Below are 8,923 nucleotides of genomic sequence, written 5' to 3' on the forward strand. Positions count from 1 at the left end.
AAGGAAAACTAAAATACTAACTCAAAAAGATATATGCACCCCTATGCTCACTGCAGGATTATTTAGAATAGCCACAATACAAAAGCAACATAAGTGTCCATGAATGGATGAATGGATAAAGAGGAAGTCTCTCTCTCTCTCTGTCTCCGTCTCTGTCTCTCTCTCTCTCTCTCTGTCTGTCTGTCTGTCTCTCTCTCTCTCTCTCTCACACGCACACACACACACACACACACACACACACACAGGAATACTATTCAGCCATTAAAAAAGGAAATCTTGCCATTTGCATCAACATGGATGTACCTTGTGGGTATTTGCTAAATGGAATCTAAAACAAAAACAAAAACAAAACAAAACAAAAAAGGCAAATGAACAAACAAAACAAAACTCACAAAGAAAACAGATTGGTGGTTGCCAAAGGGGAGGTGGTATGGGGGTAAGCAAAATGAGCGACGGGGATCAAGAAATATAAACTTCCAGATATAAAATAAATATGCAATGGGCATGTAATGCACAGCAATGGTGACTATAGTCAATACACTGGTATTGTATACTTGAAAGTTGCTAAGAGTAAATCTTAAAAGTTCTCATCATAAGAAAAACAAATTTGTAAATTTGTATGGTGACAGACAACTAGACTTATGGTGGTGATTATTTCCCAATGTATAGAAGTATCAAATCAATGTTGTATACCTGAAAGTAACAGAGTGTCATATGTGAATAATAATAATAATAATAGACTATTCAAAAAAACATAAAATGGTTTATGATACCTTACAAAGGAGAAAATGATAGATGTCACTGCATTCAATAGTCAACACTAACCACTGGAAACTCCTATATCTTGGCACAGTAGCTTCAGCTTCTTCCACTATGACTTCAGTATATTTTACACTGTCCCTAAGTTGCCTGAAACACTGTCCTGGAATCCACTTCAGGATCTATAGTTTCATTTGAAGCCCAAGAGAATAGCACAGGAGTGGAGAAAATATAGTCTTTGTGATGCTTCTGCTCTAGGGAGAAACAGCAGAAGAAAATCTAGCAGTTACTAAAAGTGAGCATCATTTGTAAAAATAATCATAGTACAATCTGATAAGTTGTTACCTCCTTATTTTCATCCATTCAAAATAAATAATTTCTTCTTGGTAACATTTCTAGAACCTCCATTGTGTTCCATTTTCGTCTACCTTCAGCCTGTCTGAGAATGCACAAGAAGCAAAAAGCATGTAATGAAAGGAACTCGATTATTAGAATAAAACGATTATGTTGGTTCAGTCAGCAAAATGAAGTCAACCTACTAAAAAGAGTTTTAATGGGGAGTATCATCCTTCATAAATCAGGCAAGCAAACCATGAGCCATCTGGAAAGCAACTTGGTTTGTGCCCTTTTCATTTATCTTAATTTAATAGCTTCATGGAGCCATGGCCAGGCAGTCTCTGGTTAAGCTTGGGGTCTAATGTTGTGGGACAGATCCTTCCTCCATATATTCACTTACTATTTTTATTTAGCTTTCAAAGGCAAAGGAAAAAATTTCAACACTATCAAAGGACTAGTATCAAAACATAATTTTAACATCTTAACATACTTTTTGAAAAACTCTAACAAGGGCGCCTGAGTGGCTCAGTCATTAAAATCTGACTTCAGCTCAGGTCATGATCTCATGGTTCCTGAGTTCAAGTCCCACATTGGGTGAGCTTGGGCCCCACTTCAGGTGAACCCTGCTTGTCTCTCTCTCTTTCTGCGTCCTCTTTCCTCTCCAACAAAAATAAAAATAAATAAATAATTAAAAACTCTAACAAACTAATAATAGCAGATGGTATCAGAGACAAACAATCCAATAGAAAAAGGCAACTGAAGAGAAAACCTGAATGGCCAATAAAATTGCGAAAGAGTGCTCAAACTCACTGCTACTAAGGAAAATGTACATTAGAACAAATATGATATACCATTTTCATACACATAAGATTTGGTGGGAACTAAAAATAACAAATGTTGGCAGGGATTAGGGATATTCTCATACTCTAAGTGCAACCACTAGAAGTAAATTTGCAACTATTTTAATATGCAAAGTTGAAGATATTCTGGCCTAACTATTCCACGTCTATTTTTATTTTTGTTATTATTATTATTTTTTAAGTAGGCTTTATGCCCAGCATGGAGTCCAAAGTGGGGCCAGAACCCATGACCCCAAGATCAAGACCTGAGCTGAGATCAAGAGTTGGCCAGTTATCTGACTGAGCCACCCAGGTGCCCTATTATTATTTTGTGTGTAAGCTCTGTCCCCACCGTGGAATTCAAACACATATGACCCTGAGACCCAATGTCACATACTCCACTGACTGAGCCAGCCAGGCACCCCATATTCCGCTTCTAAATACTTATTCTAGATAAAATCTCATGCAAAGTTGTTCATTTCAGAATTGACTAAAAAACTTTTTTTTAATGTTTTTTATTTTTGAGAGAGAGAGAGAGAGACACACACACACACACACACACACACACACACAGAATCCAAAGCTGGCTCCATGCTGTCAGCACAGAGCTAGAAGTGGGCCTCGAACTCAAGAACTGAACCACGAGATCATGACCTCAGCCAAAGTCAGATGCTTAACTGACTGAGCCACCCAGGTGCTCCCAGAATTGATTTTAAAGGTAAAAGACTAAATGTTCATGAAGATGCCAACACATTCATTTTGGCAATTCATAAATAGGATACCATAACGTAGCTAGAATAAATGAACTAAACCCAGGTGTAGTACCATGGTTACATCCTAAACACACTGTTGACTGAAAAAAGTAGATTCTAAGAGCATACATGAAGTATGGTACCATCTGTGAAAAATGTAAAAGGATAGAAAACCATACTGTATATTGCTTATTGCGCATGTACAGAGGTGATATAAATCTATGTAACAAAAGTATAAAAACATGAACAGTAAGAATACAGTGATTTCAGTGAAAAGGTAGCTCTGGATAGTTAGGATAATGGAATGGGGATGGGTTTCAACTGTATGTACTGTTTGATAAAACAGAAAAATCTGAAATAAATACGGCAAAAAATTAACTTCTGTGATACATGTACCCCTAGAAGTACAAAAAAAATTTTCTTTCTTTTTTTTTTTAAAGATTTTATTTATTTTTTTTAATTTTTTTTTCAACGTTTTATTTATTTTTGGGACAGAGAGAGACAGAGCATGAACGGGGGAGGGGCAGAGAGAGAGGGAGACACAGAATCGGAAACAGGCTCCAGGCTCCGAGCCATCAGCCCAGAGCCCGACGCGGGGCTCGAACTCACGGACCGCGAGATCGTGACCTGGCTGAAGTCGGACGCTTAACCGACTGCGCCACCCAGGCGCCCCTAAAGATTTTATTTTTAAGTAATCTCTACACCCAACATGGGGCTCAAATGTACAATCCTGAGATTAAGAGTCACATGCTTTACTGACTGAGCCAGCTAGGTGCCCCACAAGAAAGATTTTCTGAAAGATGTACTGGCTTTAATATTTTTAATGAGATGAAACAGAGCAAAACTTCCATGTATCTGTTTTCCTAAAAAGTTATCTTTTTGGGAACTTGTCACACTGGTTCTCTCCACATTTTGAAAGACATCCCTTACAATCTTCTAAATCTTAATAGCTGTTGATTTTTCCAGGGCACCAAACAAAGGAACAATTTGAAATACCAGGTTAGATGTTGAGAAAAAAATTACTCTTTGTAACAAATACTTTTGCAATTCATCTGACGTTTGTAGAGGAGGAAAAATTTCTTGTTTCCCTTTACCCATCTTAAGTTCATTGGCTGGTGCCCATGAAAATTAGACTGACAAAAGACAGATTAACAAGAGAAAAAGAAACAGAAGCTTATTAACATGTGAATGAAGCATACACAATGGGAATACCCAGAAAGGAGTAACTCAAAGAGATGGTTAGAATTTGGGCTTATGGAGTATCTTCCCAAAAGAACAGTAAATTTTTAGAGAAGTGACCAAACGAAGAGGACTTTGAGTTTATAGGGTGACAAATTGGGGGAAGGTAAATGTATGGGAGATCTAATGAAAGATAAGGGCTAATTAGCAAAGTACGTTGTGTAGATTCCTTGTTGCCATCTCTGGGCTGATTAGGGTAACTTTTGTCCTTTCCAGTAGAGAGAGGAGGGGGAACAACTTCATAAATTTATGTCCTATTTTAAGCAATAGGAGTAATGCAGAGAGCTTTCCTTTTTATCTGCTTCTTCTCAGGGGCCTTCAGCTTAAAATAATCCTTATATCAGGGGTGCCTGGGTGGTTCAGTCATTTAAGTGTCCGACTTTAGCTCAGGTCACAATCTCACAGTTTGCTGGTTCAAGCCCCACATTGGGCTCTGTGCTGACAGCTCAGAGCCTGGAGCCTGCTTTGGATTCTATGTCTCCCTCTCTCCCTGCCCCTCCCCTGCTTGTGTTCTGTCTCTCTCTCAAAAATAAATAAACATTAAAAAATTTAAAAAAGAATAATCTTTATATCAAAGTGCCATATTTTGCTCCCACTGATTTTTTCATTGTTTCTAAAAATATTGGAGGACCAAACTGAATTTCCAATTGATCATTAAATATAATTTTAGGTAATAAGCCAAAAATCATATAGTAATTTATTAAAACTCAGAAGGTATTACATTGTTATAACAGAATTCCCTACATTCTTTTCTTAACATTTTAATATGGAAAATTTTAACACAGAGATGAGATCAGAGAATAATAAACATTCATATGTCTTTCATCTAGATTAAATAATTATTGATGTTTTGCTACATTTGCTTTTATGATCTCTATTGGTCCATCACCTAGATACACTGCTCTTTCACTGAAACTTTTGAATGTAATTTGCAGACACCCTGGAACTTTACTTGTAAATCCCATACCTCTCAAAAAATTAACAATAACCATGTAATGTCATCTAATATCCATCTCATAATCGAATGTTTATATGTCCCTCAGATTTCTTTTATTACAGTTTTTCAATCTAGAATCTACACAAACTAACATTTGGTTGTTTTAACTTTGTACATTCTTTTAATTTGAAATAGCTCTCCCATCTTTTATAATGATACTCTTTTTTTTTAAGTTTATTCATTTTGAGAAAGAGAGAGAGTGCACGTGGGATAGGGGCAGAGAGAAAGGGAGAGAAAATTCCAAGCAAGCTCCACACTGTCAGCACAGAGCCCGATGCGGGGCTCTAATTCATGAATTGTGAGATCATGACCTAAGCTGAAATCAAGAGTTGAAATCAAGAGTTGGATGCTTAACCAACTGAACCACCCAGGGGCCCCGATACTCACTTTTTGAAGAGGCCAGGCCAGTTGTTTTGTAGAAGGTCTCACATTTTATTTTTGTCTTACAATGTTGTTTAACTTGTTATTCTGTCTCCTTGAATTTCCTATAAAGTGAAAGTTAGGTCTAGAAGGGCTTGATTAGATTCAGAGTAAATATTCTGCCAAGAATTTCTTATGGGGAATGTTGTGAATATTGTATTGTATCATATCAAGAGACAGTGTAAGGATAACCCACTATATTTGTGATGCTAGATTTGATCTCCTAGCTTAGGTTTTAACTGCCAGGTTGCTCCTTGGGAAAGATTCATCTTTCCTCTTGTAATTGGTTAAAAAAAATCTCTAGTATAATGCTTTGGAAATGTGTCCCCTGTCAACATTTTACCCAATGGGTTCAGCATCCACTGATGAGTCTTACTATTGTTAGTATTATTTCCTGACCAGTTATTAATGTTTTCATTTTAAAAATGAATAGTTGTATACTATATTTTAGTTAAGAATATTTTTAAGACTATTGGGGTCCCTGAGTCAGTAGAGCATGAGACTCTTGATCTCAGGGCTGTAAGTCTGAGCCCCACGTTGGGTGTGGAGATTACTTAAAAATAAAACCTTAAAAAAAAAAAGGCTATTAACCAAAAGTCCTCAACCTTCTTCTATTCCTCATTGTTAAGTTTCTCACGTCTGCTTCCTTGAAACTTACGTCCTTTCAGAATGTAAAGTCATTGAATTATAAGAGAAGATTAAATAAATTCTCTAATAGAATAGGAATATATTTAGGGGTTTCAATGAGGGAATTTTCTGATGGGAAAAGGAGAGACTGGTGACAGTGGCACTGGGCAGTATGATTGAGTAGAATTGGAGTAGGCACATAGTGGTATGCTGGACCCAGCACATATTGGCTTGCAAGACCTGATTGTTAAATTTTTCAGAATTTCGTGAGCTGGTTGTTATGCACAGCCATTATTAAAAGTTAAAGTGTATAAATTTACAGTGAGTTATATTAAAAATAGATAACGGGGGCACATGGGTGGCTTAGTCAGTAGAGCATGCAACTCTGGATCTCATAGTCGTGCGTTCAAGTTCCACTTTGGGAGTAGAGATTAATTTTTTTTAATTTTTTTTTAACGTTTATTTATTTTTGAGACAGAGAGAGACAGAGCATGAATGGGGGAGGGTCAGAGAGAGGGAGACACAGAATCTGAAACAGGCTCCAGGCTCTGAGCTGTCAGCACAGAACCCGAGGCGGGGCTCGAACCCACGGACCGCGAGATCGTGACCTGAGCCGAAGTCGGCCGCTTAACCGACTGAGCCACCCAGGCGCCCTAGAGATTACTTTTTAAAAAGGCAATAGGTGCGCCCCCGGGGGGGGGGGGGCGCAGTCAGTTAAGGGTCCGACTTCAGCTCCGCTGGGGTCATGATCTTGCAGTTTGTGAATTTGAGCCCCGTGCATCAGGCTCTGTGCTGACAGCTCAGAGCCTGGAGCCTGCTTCGGATTCTGTGTCTGCCTCTCTCTCTGCCCCTCCCTGCTCAGGCTCTGTCTCTCTCTATCTCTCAAAAATAAATAAATGTTAAAAAATATTAAAAAAAATTTTTTTTAACGTTTACTTATTTTTGAGACAGAGAGAGACAGAGCATGAATGGGGGAGGGGCAGAGAGAGAGAGGGAGACACAGAATCTGAAACAGGCTCCAGGCTCTGAGCTGTCAGCACAGAGCCCAACGCGGGGCTTGAACTCACAAACAGCGAGATCATGACCTGAGCCAAAGTCCGACGCTTAATCGACTGAGCCACCCAGGTGCCCCAAAAAATATTTTTTTTTAATTTTTTTTCAACATTTATTTATTTTTGGGACAGAGAGAGACAGAGCATGAACGGGGGAGGGGCAGAGAGAGAGAGGGAGACACAGAATCGGAAACAGGCTCCAGGCTCTGAGCCATCAGCCCAGAGTCCGACGCGGGGCTCGAACTCACGGACCGCGAGATCGTGACCTGGCTGAAGTCGGATGCTTAACCGACTGCGCCACCCAGGCGCCCCCCAAAAAATATTTTTAAGAAAGGTAATAAACATTCAAAACTCGTAATTATTTTTACTACACTTTCCCATTATCTATGCCCTTGAGGTTATTTATGTCTATTGTATCTGCATTATGGAAATGTTATATGATAATGAGCTGTGCACATCTCTTTCCAGTTTCATGTTCAGTGACATTAGGCTAATAGTTTGAAATAGGTCATGGTGGCAGCATTTACAACATGGAAACACCAGCAAGCATGACAAATCAAGGCTATTTATTATTTTGTTGATTGTCTAGACTTAAAAGTTATGGTCAAGAATGGGGTGCCTATGTGGCTCAGTCTGTTAAGAATCCGACTCTTGGTTTCGGCTCAGCTCATGATCTTGTGGTTTGTGTGAGCAAGTCCTTGAATTGGGCTCTGTGCTGACAGTGCATGGAGCCTGCTTGGGATTCTCTCTCTCCCTGCCCCTCCCCGTGCATACGTGTGTTCTCTCTCTCTCTCTCTCTCAAAATAAATAAACTTTAAAAAAAGTTATGAAGAGCTTGTTAATACGGATGAAACTTAAAAGTGTGTTATGTCTGTAGCTGCTAACATTGTAAACAGCAGTAAAAATTGAGTAAATATTCTTTCAGTATTCACAAACCATTATTCACTGCAGAAAAGAAGTTGATCACATCATTGTTGAAAGAGTGAAGTTTCAATATGTGTTAGTTGTTTCACTTTGATTTTATTCCTTAACAAAAATATCAAACAACATTCACAGAATTATGTTGGTTCATCAATAGCGACAACATGTTGCTCTGGATACAAAAGTTCAGTAAAAAATCAACAAAAGTGCTTTGTGAGAATCAATTGTTATATGCAACTTACGCAGAGAACATTTGAGGTTAATATTTTTTTAATAAGAGCATTTTTTTTAAGTAGGTTCCATGACCAATGTGGGGCTTGAACTCATGACCCCAAGCCCTGATACTGAGAGTCATATGCTCTACCCCATGAGCCAGCCAGGAGCCTCATTAAGAGGAGTTTTTAAATCAATAAAACATATATTCATATATATGTGTTTTATATATGTTTATATGTATGTATATACATATGTGTATATACATATATGTGTATATATGTATATATGTTACATAAATATGCTTATAAAGAATATATATGTTTATTTATATATAATGTTTATATATAATATATAATAATATAATATATAATATATATTTAATGTTTATATAATATATGTTTATATATAATATTTATATATAGTTTTATATATGTTTATATACATATATACATGTATATACATATATATGTATATACATGTATATATGTTACATACATATGCTTATAAATAATATATATATAATGTTTATTTTGAGGGAGAGGGAGAGAGAGAAAGGGATGGACGCTTGACCGACTAAGCCACCAAGTTGCTCCCAAACATATATATTGCTATGGACTAAAATTCATGTGTTGAACCTTAACCCCAATATGACTAGATTTGGAGATAACACCTTTAGTAGGTAATTAAGTGTAAATGAGGTATAAGGGTGTGGCCCTACCAATAAAACTGGGTGGCCTTATTAAAAACGGAAGCGAAATAAGTCAG

The sequence above is a fragment of the Lynx rufus genome, unplaced genomic scaffold, assembly GCF_022079265.1.
Source record: "Lynx rufus isolate CCGP_SWC_20201006 ecotype Redwood Valley unplaced genomic scaffold, mLynRuf1.p SCAF_3, whole genome shotgun sequence".
Classification (NCBI taxonomy): domain Eukaryota; kingdom Metazoa; phylum Chordata; class Mammalia; order Carnivora; family Felidae; genus Lynx; species Lynx rufus.